Source organism: Mus caroli, unplaced genomic scaffold (assembly GCF_978045245.1).
Source record: "Mus caroli unplaced genomic scaffold, Mus_caroli_1 scaffold_16, whole genome shotgun sequence".
Taxonomy (NCBI): Eukaryota; Metazoa; Chordata; class Mammalia; order Rodentia; family Muridae; genus Mus; species Mus caroli.
In genome coordinates this window covers 69,325,004-69,346,964 of record NW_028227271.1, presented here as the reverse complement: position 1 = coordinate 69,346,964, position 21,961 = coordinate 69,325,004, and the positions used below count along the sequence as shown (strand labels likewise).

General features: G+C 39.3%; 1 protein-coding gene and 1 pseudogene across 4 annotated transcripts in view; both read right to left on the bottom strand.

Annotated features, from left to right (window-relative positions):
* The window catches only part of Stk3 (serine/threonine kinase 3), a 306,970-nt gene that overhangs the window by 219,164 nt on the left and 65,845 nt on the right, over positions 1 to 21,961 (bottom strand). The gene's annotated exons all lie outside the window — the stretch shown is intronic.
* On the bottom strand, positions 11,269 to 11,821 carry LOC110310569 (ubiquitin-ribosomal protein eS31 fusion protein pseudogene; annotated as a pseudogene).

Below are 21,961 nucleotides of genomic sequence, written 5' to 3'. Positions count from 1 at the left end.
GAAAGATTTATACAGTGAGAACTAGGAAACACTACTGAAAGAAATCAGAGAGGAAATGACAACAGAAATGCACCGATTGCCACATTCACACTTCCTGCCTAGAAGCCCATGCTACACAAAGCAATCTACAGATTCAGTTTAATCTCAAGCAAAATCTCAGAGACATTAATGGAGAAACAAAGAAAATAATCTTAAACTTAATGGAGCCAAGCTGGGTGATGGTTCCCACCTGTCAGCTCACAACTAAGGGGCTGAGGCAGGGTTGGCAGAACTTCAAACCCACCTGGACCAGCATGGGTGACAAAGAACAGTCTGAACAAACCAGAAGATGATAGTTTTTATCTGAAGTCTTACTATTTACTGTCATAAGGAAAGACATACAGGTGACTGGAATAGAATGCTGAACCAGAAACAGCCCATGTTTAGCTAGTCACATGATCCCAACAAGGTTAGCAAAACCATTTAATGGGGAAAAGAAGAATCTTTTCTAACACTGTATCAAAATATTAACCCAAATGTATTAAAGATTTAAATGTAAGACAAACAACTATTAAAAAAGAGAGACAGAGGAAGCTGGCAATTGGCAATGATTTTTGTGGATATAATCAAAAGGACACAAGTGCAAAAGAAAATACAGTATTTTTTAATCTCTGTATTAAGAGAGTAAAACTCATCCCCAAAATAAGAAAATGCAAGTATTTTTTTTGATCAAACAATAATTTCCAAACTTTACAGAAAAATCCTAAAAGACAACAACAAAAGAAAAAATTAGAAACAGACAAAGGGCCAGAGTAGATACTGCCTTAAAGATAAACAGACTCCAGTTAAGGAGATGCTCAGAAGGTCAGAACACGGAAGTCTCACATCCCAAGATTGACCCCGGATTCAAATAAAAAGCCAGATGCAGGAGCATCCATTTCTGATCTTAGCATTCCTACAGGGAGATGGGAGGTGGGAGACCAAGAATGAGCCAGAAGTTTCCAGGTCAGCAAGTCTGGAGTACACAGTGCAGCAAACACAAGAGGTAGAGCCTCAGCAAGGTAAGACAGAACCAACTCGCGCCACAGTCACCAACACACCACAATCCCAGGAAGTATGCACATGCATGTACATGAAATAATACTTTAAAGGATATACAATGGCTATTAATCACATGAAAGATCTTCAAAATGCTAATTATGAAAATTAGAAGACTAAAGGAAAGCCACCACAATGAGATGCAACTTCAGTTTATTTTTATAGGATTATTGTTAATTGTCCAAAGTAAAAAATGTTAACAAAGATGGAAGAAATTGAAACCTTTGTGTGCTATTAGAGGGAAGGAGAATAGTAAGGCTGCTTTGGAAAACAATATGGCAGTTCCTAAAAAATTTAAAGTTACTTTTTCGATCTAGGGATTCCACTTCTCAGAAATGGAGATCCTTGGCTGTTTTCATGACAACATTATTGGCATAACTAGGTGGAATGCAAAGCTCAAGGTCCAGTGACAGACTCACGGACAAGCAAAAGGGTGCTAATGTGTATGTGTTGGCTTCCTGCCCTAGAACAAAATAACTGAGAAAATTAACACAGAATGAGAAAGGTACAGGCCAAGACCAACAGCAGCAAGCCAAGAGACTGTGCTAGGACAAAAAAAATGATGACATCATAAGCCAGGCATAAAAGAAGAACGAGGACCACAGGGCTCAAAATCCCTGACGACCTACTGACCTCAAGGCCCCACCTCACCACCTTGTGTAACATCACCCACAGGCCTGAGTCATTAATTCATAGACCAGAAGGCTGCTTATCCAAACCATGACAACAGATATTACTGTGTCCTAAAAGGAAGAAACCTCTGTGATTCATTGCAAGGTTTTGCTTTTGTTTGCTTGCAATGAGATCACTGATCTATGCCCATGGCTCTTCTACCCTTCTACATGAATGGTTTGCAGTCACACTCAGAATATAAGAGATAAGAGTCTCATTTGTGTCTGCTCTCTATAAACTCTAGATCATGGCCCCAAGCGGAGTAGCATAACTCATTGTGAATTTATGAAAGGAGGGCACAGAAGGAGGAGGAGGGAAAAGAGGGAGAGTAAGAGATGTGTAACTCAATGGGGCAGCTATGGAAAACATGACAATGCAAAAGATTTCTGACCTCCACTGGCACATGTGCACTTGCACATTCTCCCCACTCCAATATAATTAAAACACTGATGGTCTACCTGCATTCGGTGCGGACCTAAGAAAGGTAGAGTGGGTAGACCCCTGAAACTATCTTCATTGTTTTCCTGTCAGTAAGAACTTCCTCACACTCCTCTACGAGTCACACTGTTCCTCTTCTTTTCATATCATCCTCTAATCAAAACCAATACAGTTTCTACTCCCTCAGTGTCTAGACATAAGCAAGGCTTGGTTTTAGACTGTGTGACAGAGTATTATTTTAACAACTCATTTGAGTGTTGACAATCAAAAGAATACTTGAATAAAGTTTAATGGTATGTTCCCAAAGGAGACTGTTATAGAACAATGAAAACCCAAGCAACGATGTAATTCACAGAGCTGAATGAAGAAGTCCAAATGGTGAGCCAAAGAAGTCTATGAATCTGCACATAAAGCATAAAGAAATCAAACCCTGGCTGCATGGTCAGCAGCACGTAGCTTAGCCCAGTGGAAACGGTGTCCTTATCTGATGGTGTCCATATGTTTCTAAACTTGCATGCTGAATATCTGAATGTGTCATGAGTTTTGAACCTAAGATATACTGTGGTTTCTGCCTCTTTTCTACATTTTAATAAAAGAGGTTTGGGTTTGGTTGGGTTGGGTTTTGTTGTTGTTGTTGTTGTTTGTTTGTTTGTTGTTGTTTTTAGCATAAACAACCTCTGTTACTCAGGAGTCTTTCATCATTTTGCGAGATGTTTCAGAATACAAAATGGAAATAACTGGTGATTTATACAACTCTAGACAGGGAAGCATTCTTTACACTTAGTAGTTTTAGTCAACTTCTCAGACTTCCCACATTATGTTTGCTTTAAAAAAAAAAAGCTCAACATCCTGAAAGGAAATGTGTGCCCCTCCCTTTGTCTACCAGAGACAATATAGGCCAAGGCATTAGAACTGCACCCCAGGACTGCTAGGAAAGGAAAGGGGCTGAAACATGGTTCTATCCAGAAAGGAGATTTATCTCCCAAGAAGATATCTCACACAGTGCTGACAACTGACATGAGCGCCTAGGAGCCTAGACAATGGCAGATCATGGGAAGACCACGCCTTGACCAATTCTACTTAGTTAAGTAAACATCTTGCCTATATTTAAGGGAGTTCCTGAGCCTCTTTGTTCCTCTTCCTCTGCATCTGCAGTGAATGCACCTCCTCTCCCTGATTCTCACTGTTAGTTCTGTCTTAATCAGTCTACTGATTAAGCAAGTGGCCAAGCTTAGGTTTTTATCCTAACAACCTCAGTAACATTACATTTTAGTATGTTTTTAAATAAAATATCTAAAAGTTTAAGGGTCACTAAGTGTCTGCCAATCCATTCTTGTGTACATACATACATGAGTTGGGCACAAGCAAAGGTCTCTGTCTGGCATCTTCCATAAAGAAGCTGGATTGCCAAATTTCAACAGCAAAAGCTGCTTTACTTTTCATTGCAATTGCCAAAAGTTCCTACTCCCCTCCCCCCAAAATAATCATTTTAAGCCGGGGGTTGGTGGTGTAAAACTCAATCCCAGCATTCAGGAGACAGAGGAATGTGGATTTTGGTGAGCTCAAGGCTAGCCTGGTCTACAAAGTAAATTCCAGGACAGCCAGGCCTGTTATATGAAGAAAACCCATAATCAAAAACAAACAAACAGAAAAAAATTATTGTAAACACTTTCCACAATAGGGGTATGACATCATCTTAATTTTTGATTTTACATTATTAAATAAAAGTTACATCAGACCATTATTTTAGACTGAGCTCCTGTTCTAGTCACCAAGAACACAGATTAAAACCCAAATGGAGTCACTATAATAAAGTCCAAGTCACAAACCTAAAGCTAAGTTCTTATCTGGCAATTAAGCATCTAGGAAAATAATCAGTAATCACCAAGTTCCCCAGTGTGTCTGCTTAAATGACACAGCATGGAGTTCCCAGGCGGTGATTAAAACAAGGAGACAGCCCCATGGTCCCTCTTAGGCAGTAAGTAGAGTGCTCAATAGCAAGAACTTATAAGAATATGGATTGTCTACCAGTTTCCCCAAAACACAGCTGTCCTCTGAGAACCCAACAAGCAGCTGACTCACACAGACAAAGATAGTTACACCCAACCACTGGACTAAGGTCAGGGACCACTGTGGTTAAACTAGGGAAAGGCTGGAAGAAGCTGAGGAGGAGGGCAACCCCATAGGAAGACCAGCAAACCCAAACCCCTGATATCTCTCAGACACTGAGCCATCTACCAGGCAATCTACACAATCTGTCTAAGGGCCCCGGACACATATACAGCAGAGGACTGCCTGGTCTGGCCTCAGTGGGAGAAGACACACCTAACCCTCAAGAGGCTTGAGGTACCAGGGAGTGGGGAGGCCTGAAGGGGTGGCACATCCTCTTGGGGTGGGGACTGTGGGAGGAGGGACCTGGAGGGGTGCCAACAACTGGTCTGTAAAAAAGTTAAAAATAAAAGTAATATTGTTTTTAAAAAAAGGAAAATAAAACAAACAAAAAGTTTTCCATGATAGCAACATATTTAATTAGTATCAGGGAGGAAGCTAACACAGGAAGATGTAAACTTCAAGGTTGCCTAGGCATCTCAGAGAAACATAGTCTCAAAAACTTGAAATTATAATTTTAGAAAAGTTTAGATGAGGAGACTCAGTGGTCAAGAGTGTCGGTTTAATTACTAGAGGGCAGGGGGACGCTGGGGAAGGAGGTAACTTTAACCTAACCAGAAAGGGCTGTCTAGAACACTGGTTCTCAACCTGTAGGGAGCACCCATCTGCTATTAAAAAATAAGTCCAATCTTCATCTCCCTAAGATAATGGAGTTTCACTTTGAAATCATCTCTGTTGTAAATATTTTATTATATAAAAATTATAGCTTTACCCAAAGTGGCTATATTTCAAGTAGAATCTATTCCCATTACTTAATAAAGATAATAATGGTGTTTCATGTCTGTAAAACTTTTATCAGTTCAAATAGACCCTGACTCAACCATTTCAAAAAAAATTGGTCAGTGTCTTGATAGTTTTATGTTAATTTGACACAAGCTAGAGTCATATGAAAAGAAGGAACCTCATCTGAGAAAATGCCTATGGGCAAGCCTGTGGTACATTTTCTTGATTGATGACTGATATGAGAAAGTCTAGTACCACCATTGGGATGGTGGTCCTGGGTACTAAAAGGAAGCAGACTGAGCAAGACAGAAAGCAGCACCCCTCCATGGCCTCTGCATCAGCTCCTGCCTCCAGGTTTCTGCCCTGGCTTCCCTCAGTGATGGACTTATAAGTTGTAAGGTGAAATAAGCCCTTCCCTCCCTGTGTTGATTTTTGGAATGATGTTTTATCACTGCAATAAAAACTATATAATTAGGTTATACTGAAAACTCTTAGAAGAAAAAAAATACAAAAATACAATTTACTTCCAACAGAAGGAAATACTGAAGATTTCCGCTCTAGGATAGAAACGTCACAGATGAGCTGTCAAACCACAGCTGATATGCTTTCCAAGTCCTTCAAGTGGAGATCAGCAGCAGGAGTGCTCTGTTTATGCTAAACCAGGTGATTCTCAATGCATCAGGGTTAATCTCATTCTAATACTAGAAGAAATGGCAACGTCCTTTTAAAATCATTCTGATGGCATTTTATAGTCTGTTCTAAAAGAGAGAGAGACAGAGAAAAAGACAGAGACAGAGAGAGGCAGAGAGACTGAGAGAAAGAGGCAGAGAGAGAGACAGAGAAAGCCATAGATGAAGCACTCAGCATTCAGGGATGGAAATAAGACATTTGTAGCTAAGCTAATACATTAAAAGACGGAAGTCTACATCTGGTTTCAATTTTACTATGAATTCCCTGGCAAATTTAAAAAGAATTTCATTGTACAAAAACAAAAAGATGGTTTTGATAGGCTTTAGTCCTCTGGTTACTTTTGTTTCTGGAGTCATATGATTAGTATAATAATATGATACATTTAATATGTCACCATGTATATGGTTTTGATAAAAAATGCACCCACCAACTTGTCTCAAGGGCAAATGCATAAATGATTTTAAAATAAACAGAAATCCTTAATGCTTTTAGTCAGTAAAAGCCAATGCAAGTGAAGTTTTTAACTTTATACAAAGTTAGGAATTTCCATTTCTAAAAATGAGTCAAAGTTAACTCATCTTCATTTAATCATCGATCCATATGAAACACTGTATCAATTACTTATTACTTATGTACATATTACTGTTAGCTCATAAGGATACTACAAGTCATTGTGGTAGTGAAATCTAAAATTTTATTACATACTATCACACTAAGTTTTACTCACAACACAATTCTGCATAGGATCTTTTTAAAAATATATGTGTGTGTATGTGTGTGTGTGAGTGTGTGAATGCATGTATGTGTACAGGAATTAACATAGGTCAAAGTATTGGATCCCCTAGAAGTAAAATTACAAAGAGTTATGAACATCCATGTGTACTGAGAACTGAGCTCAGGCCCTCTGCAAGAACAAATGCTCTTAGTTGCTTTAGCCAACATTCTAGTCCCCTTGCATAAGATCTTTAAAACTGACCAAGAGCTAGCAAGATGGGTAAAGCCCCTTGCTGCACAAGCCTGATGGCCTGAGTCTGATGCCCAGAACTCGTGGTGGAAGGCAAGAACCATCTGACAAGTTATCGTCTGACCGACCGCCATATGCTTACTGCTGAACATCACCTCGACTCACTACACACCACACACAAACACATATGTCATTAAACAAACAGGTCAGAATGCAATAATATAATCTTTAAGAGGCCTTGAATGGCACTGGCTCCCAATGGCCGACTTCTGCCATTGATCTCACTACACTGTTGTCCCAAACAGGGAAGCTTCACAGCTGAAATCAAGAGTGGACAAAGTTTATCAAGTGACCAAGGAGAGGAAAAAATACTATTGAATGCAAGGGTGACTGCCATAAAAACATATAAAACCACCAGCCTAAGTGCCAGCCACAACATCAGAAGTTTTAAAGTGTGGTACCATAAAGGTGAAAAAAAAGCCAGTAACAAAAAACAGACAAAAACCAAAAACAATAGAACTGTAGATCATCACAGCAGGCAAACTAAGACATAAAGACATGTACTGCATGTTTCCTCTAATTCCAAAAAGTGAAAATTAAAAAGAGACATGCCAGGAGCTGGTAAGATGGCTCATGAGTAAAGGCGCTGGCCACTGGGCCTGAAGCTTTGAGTCTAGTCCTCTGAGCCCACATGGTATTATAATGGAGGAAGAAAAACTGACTCCCCAAAGCTGCCCTCTGACTGCCACAGCATGGCATGCATACACACAGACACAAAAACAAACATTTTAAATAAAGAAACATAACGTGATTAAAGTGCATTATGTGTATGTATGAAAATACCCCAATGACAGTCATTATCTTCTAATCTACACAAAACAGAAGCACACCAACGCACACATGTGCGCACACACACACATGCACATACATGTATAGTTCAGTATCAGCAACTAGTGTTTTGAGTTTTGTCTTTTTCTGAAATATACAGCACATGGGAAAACAGAACAAATGGGAAGGCAGATGTTTCACATCCTAACAAATGCTCTTTGGAGTACAAGAACCAAAAGAAATAATAGTTTATAGTAACAGTAAAAGTTGCTGCAGTAAAAGCAGCTTAAATCCTGAGGGAGAGTTCCATAGTGCAATTAACAGTAAACACCTTTAGCAAAATTAGGAAAACTTGAGAAGCAGAAATATACCAGTTGAGTCAATACTAAAGCCCATTTGTCTGCTTCCACAACTGAAACTGTTATACCCCAAGCCATAAAAATAGTTCATGAAACCACCTCAGACACATCTAGAAAACTGAACATACCAAGTGGGGATGGAGCTAAAACAGAGACTAACATGCACAAGGCTGTGGGTTTGTTTCCTGACACTGGAGGGGAGATCTGGGAGAAATGATGCCTAACGACTCAAGAAGTCCCACTTCTCTGAACAGAGTCAATGAGCATTAAAAATAACAAACAAAGCAATACACATGTACAATAGCTTTGGAGCTTTGATTTTATTGGTCAAAAACCAGAACAGGAACTAATTTTATCCAAGAAAATGGAAAATATATAATCATTCCATTACACTCTGTGTGTGTTGTCATTAGTTTCCATTTGTTTTAAAGCTATGACTTACAAAACCCAAAGCTCAAACTTGACTCCAGGGGGGACACCAAACAAAAAGAAAAGCATCACCCTCTATACAAAACGCTCACTCTACTATGATTTAATATGAAATGCCCAAAGAGACTTGTACTGAAGGCTTGGTGCACAGCTGGGGTTACTGTCTAGAGCTCACTAGATCCTCAGGGATTAGCCTATTGCTGGACAGACTGATAGTGGGATGGGCTATTAGATGGTGTGGCAGCTGTGGGGCAGGACTTGGAGGGACGTGTGCTGCCCTGCTCTTCAGTCCATCCATCCTTCCGTCGGTCCAACTATAGCCTTGAGATGAGCAGCTTTGCTCCCCACAGCCTCCTATTATGATCCTTCTGCCTTGTCACAGCAGAGCAAGCAAGGGATCCAGCTGAACTCCATGTGCCAAATTACCCTTCCTGCTTTAACTTCTGGTGTTCTATAACCATGATAAAAAGCTAACATTCTCCTCAACCCCTAGTACACAAATAAACTCATTGCAGTGCCTCTGATTAACAAAACTGTTTAAACAGAGAGGCTGGGAACCACAAATATAACACAGGACTTTAATGCCATGAGTAGACTCTCCAGAAGAATTCACTTACTACTTAATAGGAGCAACTGGCTCTTTGTGAAATACCAGCCTTCCTATCTCTATTGTAAGGAAGAAGTTAGGAGCACAACCACTTTGACAATCAGTGTCACCAGGCACTCCTATCAAAATTTAGCTTTCATTATGGAAGCTATTTTTGAGGGGCTTTTAAATTTTTTTTAATTCTTAGTGTATTTTAGGGAATGTTTTGTTTTGAAACTATGCAACAACAACAAAAAAATGCTCCTTTTGGCCAGTCTAGCATATTGAGCTTCTACTAACACATTCTGATTCCCTTATAAGGCAGTCACTTCGCCATCCACAGTCCATGTCAACCATCATAGCCACAAGGTAAGTCAGCTACCACATCACAGTCCAAATGCTCACGGTGACTGCCCATTCTGAAGCACTGAGGGGCAGGACCATCATTCTCTACCACTGGATCTCTAATTGACAGCTAGAAGCCAGGCTGTTGGCAGCCATCTTGTAACTATGGACAAAGACTTGGGCAAAGCTGACATTAATATGGAGGTATCACAACAGACAAACTCTACTCATTCTTTCAACCGTAAATCAAGTCACATACAGTACTAATTTTACGAAGAATTAACACCTGCACTTGGGAGACAGTGACAGGTAGATCTCCCACAGTTCAAGACCAGTCTAGTCTAGATTACGAGCTCTAGGCCAGCCAGGTCTCTATAGTAGACTCTGTTGTTGAATGAATAAATGAATGAATGAAGTGGTTCTCTATAACTTACAGTTACAGACCAACAGTTCAAACTGACATAATACCTAGAAGCTAGCATGAAAGAGAGGAGAAGACCCTAGAAAAGAGGTTTGTGTGTATAAAGAACTAACTCCAGAAATGCTAACGGTTATTGTGAATCTATAATAATATAAAAGTTCTGAACTGACTCCAATTTTCTGCCTCTAACCGAAAAGAATGTAGTATTTGGGGCTAGTGAAAGTATAATAAAACTGTCTTTTATAATAGTATTTGGGGCTAGAGAAAGTATAATAAAACTGTCTTTTATAAGATGCATGAGGATTCTTTAAAGTCTCTTTTTGGCCACTTTGCGTATTCTGGCCAAACTACATGTTTACTTCAAATGAACTGATACTATGTTCATATTTCATGTTAGAAATCCTTCAGTGATTCAACTTCCATCATTTTTTATGAAACATAATACAATCAAATAGAATAGTGACCAAAACCCTTCAAAAGTAATATGAAAGCTTACATGTAAAACTTTATCTGAGTATCAATCAATCTTCATTTTCCAACTTCTTTATGATCCAAATTCCTCTCCCTCTCCCTTGGTTAAAAAAAAAAAAAACTTAACAAGGGCTCTTAGGTATTCAGGGTAAAGAACAGACTGGCAGACTACAGAGCAGATCACCATTCGATATCATCCCACCAAAAGAAGAGATCTGAGAGTATAAAGTATCCAAAGTTTCAAGCAATAAAAGAAGTTATAGGACTCTTCTAGAACAACAGAAACCTTCCTCTCTGCCGGCAGAGTGCATACATTAGACACATAACTAGAATACTTTTAACTGTTATTACATATAAGAGGGCAAAAAGAGTTTGTCTTTCATGAAATCTGGGCTACACATGTCTGGCAAAGAAAAAAGAGGTTAATAATATTTCACAAAGTCCCACAGCTAGTGATGTAACAATGAAAGCTTTCACTACTTCCACCACAGTAAACACACATCCACACGCCCCTTCCAATCCCTTGATCTGCACAGAGAGAACTGACAGTGCACTGGGAAAACGGTTGGTCAGTGGGCAGACATTTAAAGTCCTTTCCCACATGAAAAGAGTCCTGAAAAAGAGATCACAAAACACCAGAAAAGCATGCAATATATAAGAGGTTGTAAATCCAGTATGAACTGTATCTATTACACAAAGAGAAAGCACGGAACAAAGTGACTGAGCAAGACAGACATGAATTAGACCAGTCACACACAGGCAGATATAAGCCCTAAGAAAAGTACATTATGGAATACAAATCCACAGATACCAAAAGACATCTATTATCAGCAACAATATAATTTTAAGGCAAATTAAGTTAGAATTAGAATTTGGTACACTTTAAAGAAAAACCATGTTTAAGGAAGCCCATAACTAATATCAATATGGTAAATACATTTTAAATGCTCTAAATCCCAAATCAAAGCTTCCATAAACAAAGCACTAATTCTTTTTTTCAAAGCATTAATTCTAAGACTAGTGGGATCTTCAGAAATTTTGAATAGCCAAATGCCTGGTTTTACTGAAGATACTCTTTTTTTTTTTTTTTTTTTTGAGTTCCTTCTTTTTATTAGCACATACACAGCTACTTGTCTTCTGGTTTGTTGAAGCAGTAAGTCAGACAACACTTGCCACAGCAGTGCCTGTCAAAGTGGCTTCCCATGAAAACTCCAGCACCACATTCATCAGAAGGACACTCTCGACGAAGTCGGCTAATTTTGCCATTTTCATCCACCTTATAGTATTTCAGCACAGCCAACTTAACCTTCTTCCTCTTATGCTTGATCTTCTTGGGAGTGGTGTACGACTTCTTCTTCCTTTTCTTAGCACCACCCCGAAGTCTCAACACCAGATGAAGGGTGGACTCCTTTTGAATGTTGTAGTCAGACAAAGTCCGGCCATCTTCCAGCTGCTTACCAGCAAAGATCAGTCTCTGCTGATCAGGAGGAATTCCTTCCTTATCCTGGATCTTGGCCTTTACATTTTCTATAGTGTCCGAGGGTTCAACCTCGAGCGTGATGGTTTTCCCTGTAAGGGTCTTCACAAAGATCTGCATCCGGGCGGGGGTTCCACCCACGATGGCGGATCGGAAAGGAATGAAGATACTCTTAATGTACCTACAAATATGTCTTCTTTACGTCCTTAATTTAGTCTACTGGTGAGTGCTAGAGCTCTATCCTTGGGCCCTTAGTCCTCTGCACATCTCTATAGAAACCTGCCTGACAGGTACATTCATGAGATGACAACACTTCCTGCAGTCTACAAGGGATGGTAAGATGTTGGCTATACTAATGTGTATGAGCAGGCTTCGCTGTGCCAGAAGCTGCTCTGACAGGTCAGTCATTTGGGTGTTATCTTTAAAAACATTCAATGAAGTAATCATCTCACTGCACTTAATGCATAAACTAAGTCACAAAGAAGTTAAAACACAGTAACTGCACAGCAAAGGCATGCTTTCAACCCTTGAATTCTGGTCTGGATTCCGTGTTTTTGACAACTATAGCTCAGATTTACAGAATAGGTGTTTTCTGTCCTCCAAACCTACTTTTACTTCTTGTTGACTCCATTTTCCTTTGGAGAAAGGATCAACCATAGTTCTTATCTCATAGCTGGAGGACTTTATGACAACTAAATTTTGTAACATAATGTAAAATATTTGGAAAAGTACCTGACATGTAACCAGTACTATGTAAGTACTGTGTCACAAGATCTACCACAAGTCTCACAATGGGCTTGATCAACCCAGTACTACTGTCGTAAACCTAACAGAATTTCCCATGCAAGTTATGATCAAAAAACAAAAAAGCAAAGAAAACTAGACTTTCTAATTATTTAATTTACAAAATAATAAATCTACCACAAGCCTCCAGGGAAAAGCACACACACTTTAGTTTCTAGGCTCTTCAGTTAAGAATTTCCTGTCTGATAGCCCCATACCCCTCACCAGTCTAGGATCATAGAAACACTTCATTCTGGTAAAAACAGATTCTAAAATGTTCTCTAATGGGACAAAGTGGTGCCTATGCTTTAAGACACAAAATGAACCTGATAATTATCATCTGCATGGAAAGGTACTGGACACTATGATGAAGTTCAACTAGACGACAAGTAAGTGATGGAGACTGGAAACCCCACAAGAATCCCTACAAGGACCAGTGTTCTTCAACATGTAAGTCTGTTTCTCATCTTCTGCCTTAACAATATTTTTGTACAAACCCAACTGTGTAATTGTAGTGAGATTTCTCAAAGGTTGAGAAGAAGAACTGCTAGAAGGATTCTAGCATTCATTGTTCACTTGGAAGACAGTAACAGCTCTCTCTTCAGAGTACTTCTGTGTAGGCTGGAGGCTCTCTGGTTAACAGTGGCCTTTGCTCTTCCAAAGACCTGAGTTCAGTCCCTGGCACCCACACGAGAGCTAACAAACATTGATAACTCCAATTCCAAGAGAACTAACTCCCTCTTCTGACCTCCACAGGAACTCACACAAAATACATACATACATACATACATACATACAGGTAGGCAGAACACTCATATACATAAAACAAAAATATTTTTTTAAATGATAGTCATTTAAACTCCTGAATTTGAAAGTATAAAAGTAAATGGGTGTGCAGATAGCACGGATATGCAGGAGGGTCAGGACATAACAACACTGACTATGGTGCAAAAACAAACCTGAACTTCATACATTAAGCATGGAAGAAATAAAGACAGGAAGCAAAGGAAGAGGAAGGGAAGAGAGAAAGGAGAGGCAAGGAAAGGAGGGGAGGAGGAGAGGGGAGGGGCAAAGGGAGGAGTGAATGTAGCAAACTAGATGACTCACAAAACAAAGAATAACGTAAATAAAAACAAAACGATCTGCACAGCAATTGAAAAGCGTGTGCATGTATGTTTCAGTATCACTGTTATGGGAATGAAATAAAAATAAGAAGTTCTTGTGAACTAAAATCTAACTGCTGAGATAAACAGTCAATTAGAAAAGTCAGAAAATGAAGTACAATAAATCCTCTCTCACTTCCTTCTAACCAAGGCAATGATACAGACAAAATATTTATGTGTATGTGTGCATATATTTTATACATTTTATATATGTATCAATTGGATGAAACATATCATCATCTAATGAAGAACGCAGGAAAAATATCAAAAAAGCTTTTCGGAAGCTGCAGAACACAAGTGTTTATGCTACAGAATAAAGTGCATCCTGAGCAGAACTACTGAGAAGGATTTAAATTAAGCCCAGTCTTCTTCTTAGATACTTTCTTCCTTGTGAAATATAAGAAACATAAGATTAAAAAAGGGGGGATAAAAAAAAAGATTTTAAAAAATGCTCTAAAATGTTCAGGGGCAGTTAGAGCCACAAATAAGTAAGGTGTTGACAGACACTAAGTCATATCAACACCACCAGACTCTAGAAGATGATGGAGCCAAGTCTCTCAATTTTAAGAAAAAAATTATCTTTTATTTAAAAATCCTCATAGGCTACCAACTACATATAAAAGCAAATAAATTAAAGATAATTTCAGATATGTAAGAACTCAGATAGCAGAACTTATGTTTCATAAAGAAGACAATTTGATTAGATTAAAAAGCAAAGAGGAAACGGGAAACATTAGAAAACTGTGGCACTAACCCAGGAATCCAGTGGAAAGAAAGCCCAAGGTTGCAGCTGTACAGCAGACCTAAAAGGCAACGAGTATACATTAAAACAAGAAATCAAGAAGATCCAAGAAAGACTCCTCAAGAAAGTGTGCACACATCTAAAAACAGAAACCGTGGGGAGCGAACAGGAAGACATTAGAAAACCACAGAGACACGGACTGCTTTGGTCACCATGAGAAGACAAGTGGGAAAATCTCCAGCAAAAACAAACGTTAACAAGAACATGCTCCTCACACAGACCCATCAAACATGGCAATGGTCCTAAGGAACTGATTAGGAAAAGAAAAGCCATCTAAACCAGATGCTGAGACCATCCTCCTTTGGTAAGCAAGGGGTTACACTAGACTTTAGAAATGGAAACAGAACTCAAGGCCCTTACTTCCTTGCCTAAGCTATTTTCTGCCCTCTCTCATCTGATCCTTTGGTCGCTAAATCTCCAATTTTTAAAATATTTACAGAGCATGTTACTTGCTAAGTGCTGTTGAAAAGCTAGAGATAAAATAATAACCAAACTAAGCCACAAAGTGTGCTCTGCTGAATGGATTATCAGTCAGTCACTGCTATTCTCTTACATTTGCTAAGCAACTAGTTTTCTCCTAATTGTATTAAGCTAAATATTTCTCCCTTTCTCTTTAAGAACTCTTAACTCTTTACAGAATTGTATTTATCTTCTTACATTACCATCTAAGATGTAAAGAATACAAAAAAATTTATTAGTATTATTTACATCATTCTATTCAACTGATATATAAATAAAACTGTCAAGCATGCAAAGAACTGTAAAGTGTTATTGCCACTTAACAGATGAGGAAGTTGAAGTTCTTCTCAATTATGTTTTTTTTCCCAGACCATCAGTCTAGTTCACAGAAAAATTAAAACTTCAATTCAGTATGATGAAGGCTGGGTTGAGTGCAAACAAGCTGCCAAAATAAAAATTAGCCCCAAGAAGAGAGAACAGCATTGAGCAACTGCTTAGAATGTTTCTAAGTGCAGGATAAGCACCTAATATACAAACTTCCGTCCACACGCCAATGCATAGCTTGATAACTAATTACATACTGATCATTTTGAAAACTTCTAATCCAAACTATAGCTTATCTTTTAAAAGCTTCAATTTCATAACAATATATAATGTTTAAGATGCATAAATGCTTAAAGATGCTAAATGCACTTAATATATAATTGCTTATTTTAAATTCATTCAAAAGGAACTTTCTAATACCAATCCCACATATATACTTAATTACTGTTTTAAATGAAATTTAGCAGTAGTAGTAGAAGTAATAATAATAATATTTACATTAACTTGCACTTACAACACAACTCTTTTTCATGAACCAAAGGAGGTCTAGACTAAAGCTATCAAGGTAGGTATTTTTTAAACATAAACAAAGAATATACACAAAAACATTACATCCTAATAGTCAGAAAGCCAATACCACACATCCTGGTATTTCACATATGCTAGTGTTACCAGTAAGCCATTTTTTTTGTGCATGTTCTTTGAAATATAGCCATATCTACTCAATAATTTGCATTGTTAACACCAGAATGTATCAGCCATGCAAGTTATGTTATCCTTATAACATCAAATAGATGGATAGTTGTTTTATATTCACAGGATGAGCAGCTAATTGGTCCTGTCAACTCAAGGAACATTTACTAGAGACTTGCTAGATCTGAGTGGCTCTTTAGGGACTTAGAGGATTTCCTAGAAGAGTATGTTAACCTCCTAGGAAAGGCAGCCGTAACTATTCTTCTCCCAACATGAAAAGAGAGGAATTAAATGGACCTCAAAGGATAGGACAAAATAGCTGGGCTACCTGAAGAGAAGCTCGCCAAACTTACTGAGGAAAATACAACATTTCCTTTACTAAGTATAATACTAAAATTTTGTGATGTATTTGTGAATCCAACCTTAAAATTCTGAAATTTAAGCCCTATGTATAGGCTCCCCAGTGCCAAAGGATTCAAAGAATGCTCAGCAGTGAGATGTGTAGTACAAGACCTGGACAAGATGTCCCACTGCTGGGATACAGGAGTGCCACCTTCACCCCATTCTCCTTAGCACTGCTTCAAGCTTCCAGTCACCACTCGTTACCATGACGACCCTGGCCTGCCCCTGTCAGCTGTCCATACTTAAATGGATAATTCCCACCCTTTAACCCCAATTCCTCCTCAGTTATAATCATAGGGATAGGCCTAATTAACCCCAAGCTTAATGCTGTGCTTTGACATTTTCTTTGATGGTTCACAAGGGAAAAAGTGCAAGTCAGGTTTAATCAGGTAACAACATTTAAAAAGAAATGGGAAGCAAACTGTCAAGCATGTCCTGCAAATTCATCAAAAGGGTCAGAGCAACAGCAAGGCAAAGGATGATACTAAAGGACTGTAAATTAGATATACCTGGCTTGCCTACTAGTCAGAAACAGGCAGAACAACAGTTAAAATGTAATAGCAGGCATCATCCACTGTGCCCCTTCAAGAACAAGCATACTACAACAGCAGTTCTCAAAATGTGGGTCCCTTTGGGGTCAAACAACCCTTTCACAAAGGTCAAAAATCAGATATCCTACTTATCAGATATTTATATTCTAATTCCTAACAGTAGCAAAACTACACTTATGAAGTTTGAATAGAAATAAATGTATGGCTGGGGGTCACTGCACCATGAGGAAGTGCATTAAAGGATTTCAGCATTAGGGAGATTGAGAAGCACTTACTGGAAGATTCAATCCACTTAATCAATGCATAAACACAAACTGCTTAGGAACAAAAGATTAATCTCACATAAGTCAACTTCTGTTGTTGTTTGGCTGATTGGTTGTTGACAATCTTGCTATGCAGCATGGCCTGGCCTCAAACTCAGAATTCTCCTACCTTACCTTCCTGCATGTTAGAACTGTAAGAATTCGGGAAAAGAGATGGAATTTTAAGGCAGGTATTTCTAGATGAAATTATACAAATTCACCATGCCATGAAATTGAAAAAAAGATTGAAAGGCTGAGAAGACAATGTAACATTTGAATTCAATTCTAACAACCTGCTTGAATAAATAAACAGGAGGCCACAGTGATGACAGAACAGCAGCAAATTATAAACATGCAGGAGGGAGGCAAAATACAAACAGTGCTTATGCTGTAGCCTAGATAAACATGAACTGGAAATCTACAGCTGCAGGGATCTGGGGTCTCTGGGAAGGGCTGGAAACCTGGGATGGGGGAGGGGGTCTCTGGGAAGGGCTGGAGACCTGGGATGGGGGAGGGGGTCTCTGGGAAGGGCTGGAGACCTGGGATGGGGGAGGGGGTCTCTGGGAAGGGCTGGAGACCTGGGATGGGGGAGGGGGTCTCTGGGAAGGGCTGGAGACCTGGGATGGGGGAGGGGGTCTCTGGGAAGGGCTGGAGACCTGGGATGGGGGAGGGGGTCTCTGGGAAGGGCTGGAGACCTGGGATGGGGGAGGGGGTCTCTAGGAAGGGCTGGAGACCTGGGATGGGAGTGCTCCCTGACTTAAGTTATATGCCTTCTTTTTTCTCTCTTTTTTTTTTTTGCCTCATTCATTTATTTAACATCCCAAATGCTGTCCCCCTCTCAGAGTCCTTCACCCTGTCCTCCCCCTCCCCTTCTTCTCTAAAAGGATGGAATTTCCACCACCACCCCACCACCACCACCACCACCACCACCCCCAATCTCCTAACCCTAGTCTCTGCAGGATTATTTATCTCCTCTCCCACTGAGGCCAGACAAGCTCTACTATCAACTTGTTAACAAAAACTTTATAGCTGTATATGGAGCAGAAGATGGCCTAGTCTGCCATCACTGGGAAGAGAGGCCCCTTGGTCTTGCAAACTTTATATGCCCCAGTACAGGGGAAGACCAGGACCAAGAAGTGGGAGTGGGTGGGTAGGGCAGCAAGGCGAGGGGACTTTCGGGATGGCATTTGAAATGTAAATGAAGAAAATATCTAATAAAAAAATTGAAAAAAAAACTTTAGGTCTGTTCTCTCTCTCTCTCTCTCTCTCTCTCTCTCTCTCTCTCTCTCTCTTACAGTAAGATGTGTTTATTTTTATGGCAGGAGTACAATATTAAACAATGGTCAAAGAAAAAATGGAAACATAAAATTATTCTTGGCACATAAACAAATATAAATTAAATACAAATATAAATATATATTATACCCTATCTTTTCAAATTAATAAAAGAATCACAACCATGTAAAAGCATAAACCTTATGTGATCTGAAAAATAAAAGCAGAGTAATTTATTAACGTAAAAACAAGCATTTAAGATGAGGACTTTAACATAAGCATGTATTCCTATCACCTCCACTCCAATCACTCCCCTCTACTCTCTGCCCTCCCACACTCAACTTCTCAAATGCATGATCTCCTCTATAATCCATATAGTACATATAAAACCAAGTGACCTTGAGTTTACACCAAACTGCATAACTTTTATCTGTGAGTCTATAAGAACACCAAAATGACCTGATTCTCACTGCGTATTACATTTACATTCATAATTTTAAGATAACCAAAAAAAAGGAAATTCAATGATCATGCATTAATTTTCAGATTTATAAAGGTTAAAACAGAAATGAAGTTTTACATCCACATGTTATATATAAATGCACTTTCGTGAATATAAACATTAGGAAAAGCCATTTCAAGGGCATTATCAGACAAAGTCAACTGAATAAACCAGATGAAATCCACTCTCACAACAGACCTAAAATAAAAATATAGACTTCTTGGGACAAGATTAAGCTTCTAAAATCATTTTAAAAGACTACAAGGAAGAGGCCAGAGAGATGGCACAACAGTTGAGAACCCTGGCTGCTCTTGCAAAGGCCCCAGGCCCAGTTCTTAACACCCATTCTGCTGTGTACAACCTCTGTAACTCTGGTCTTAAGGAATCAGACAATGCCCTCTGACCTTTCCAGGCACATGGCACATACACATAACAATCAGGTAATCCTGGGAGGCTCTGCCAGTGCCTGGCAAATACAGAAGTGGATGCTCATAGTCATCCATTGGGCGGAGCACAAGGTCCCCAATGAAGGAGCCAGAGAAATACCAGAGCTGAAGGGGATTGAAGCCACATAAAAGGAACATTAATATGAACTAACTAGTATCACCAGAGCTCCTTGAAATTATACCATCAATCAAAGAAAACACATGGTGGCTCTAGCTATATATGTAGCAGAGGATGACCTAGTCGGTTATCAATGGGAGGAGAGGCCCTTGGTCCTGTGAAGGCTCTATGCCCCAGTATAAGGGAATGGCAGGTCCAGGAATAAGAGTGGGTGGGCTGGGGAGCAGGGGGAAGGGGGAGGGAATAGGGGATTTTCAGAGGGGAAACTAGGAAAGGGGATAACATTTGAAATGTAAATAAAGAAAATATGTAATAAAAAAAGAGAAAAGGAAAAACAACAATCAGGCAAACACTCCTCTGTGTGTGTGTGTGTGTGTGTGTGTGTGTGTGTGTGTAAAATGTATAATGTATAAAAAAATAAAAATATAAAATAAAAACAAATAAAGTTTTTAAAAAGAACATTTTAAAAAGATAAAATAGGAAAGACTACTACATTAAGCAAGAACCAATACAAACAATCAAATAAGGATTTATTAGTTCAATAAAAGGAAGGTCACCTAGTAAAAATAAATAAATATTTGGTAAAAACCAAGGGCAAAGTGGGCTGAGTATGCAATCACAATACTGATAATATGCACAAAGTAGTCCTACATATCACCAGAAACCAACTAAAAATAGAAGCAGAAATAAGGCCCCACTCACAACAGGGGCGGGCGTAGGAGGGGTTAACTAGAACTAAATGCAACTTTTTCAAGATCTGGGGCATTTAAAGACACAAGCAAAGAAATTAGTCTCCTGAGAACCGACTACAAAGATCCTCTAGGATAATGACTAGCAAAATGTCAACTGACCCAGATTAACTTAGAAGTTAAAAAGGAGAACTAAGGAGGGACGAAGTAGCCACACTTTGCTCTTCCTTCTTCTTGAGTTTCATGTGTTTTGCAAATTGTATCTTGGGTATTCTAAGTTTCTGACTTAATATCCACTTATCAGTGAGTCCATATCATGTGAGTTCTTTTGTGATTGGGTTACCTCACTCAGGATGATGCCCTCCAGGTCCATCCATTTGCCTAGGAATTTCATAAATTCATTTGTTTTAATAGCTGAGTAGTACTCCATTGTGTAAATGTACCACATTTTCTGTATTCATTCCTCTGTTGAGGGGCATCTGAGTTCTTTCCAGCTTCTGGCTATTATAAATAAGGCTGCTATGAACATAGTGGAGCATGTGTCTTTCTTACCAGTTGGAACATCTGGATATATGCCCAGAAGAGGAATTGTTGGATCCTCCAGTAGTACTATGTCCAATTTTCTGACAAAATACCCATGGAAGGAGTTACAGAGACAAAGTTTGGAGCTGAGACAAAGGATGGACCATCCAGAGACTACCCCACCCAGGGATCCATCTCATAATCAGCCACCAAATCCAGACACTATTGCATATGCCAGCAAGATTTTGCTGAAAGGACCCTGATATAGCTGTCTCTTGTGAGGCTATGCCAATGCCTGACAAACTCAGAAGTAGATGCTCACAGTCATCTATTGGATGGAACACAGGGCCCCCAATGGAGGAGCTAGAGAAAAATACCCAACCAGCTGAATGGGTCTGCAACCCTACAGGTGGAACAACAATATGAACTAACCAGTACCCCGGAGCTCTTGACTCTAGCTGCATATGTATCAGAAGATGGCCTACTTGGCCATCATTGGAAAGAGAGGCCCATTGGTCTTGCAAGCTTTTTATGCCCCAATACAGGGGAACACCAGGGCCAAGAAGTCAAAGTGGGTGGGTAGGGAGCAGGGTGGGGGACGGGTATAGGGGACTTTCTGGATAGCATTTGAAATGTAAATGAAGAAAATACCTAATAAAAAATTGGGGGGAAAAAAAAGAAAAAAAAAAAGGAGAACTAAGGTATCAAGTGTGCCTCAGACTTAGAAGCTTGCTTTGTTACAGAAATGGTTCCATCATCAGAGTGACTAGAGGACAGACTGAGCAGAACCACGTGTACCCAGGCCTAGCAGCACAGGCGTAGGATCACGGAGAAAAGAATGTGGAACTGTGTCACAACAAATAAACTTCTACCAGAAAAATAAAAAAAGGAGCCCTTCCTCAAATCACACACAAAGGTGAATATCAGGTAGGTGAAAGTCTGCGCAGCAAAGCTGGAGGATCCATTAGGAAAGGGTTCTCCTGTGCTCTGTGCTAGATGAACCACACCATTCTGCTGCCAAAAGAACTAAATCATCTAGAAAAACAGACCACTTAATACCAGCTACGTACAGAAGCAGCATCTTGTTTCAGAGCCAACATATGAGGAAAGAAAGCCACGAACATAAGCACAACAAAAAGGGCAGCTTTTTCTCAAAAGATACCTATAAGTTAGGAAATAAAGTCCAAGAGGGCAAGAAAAAGAACAAACGTTGAATGGTGAGGACCAAGATTAGAAATTCAAACCTACCAAGAAGTCATTGAGCCCTATAGCCTAGATGTA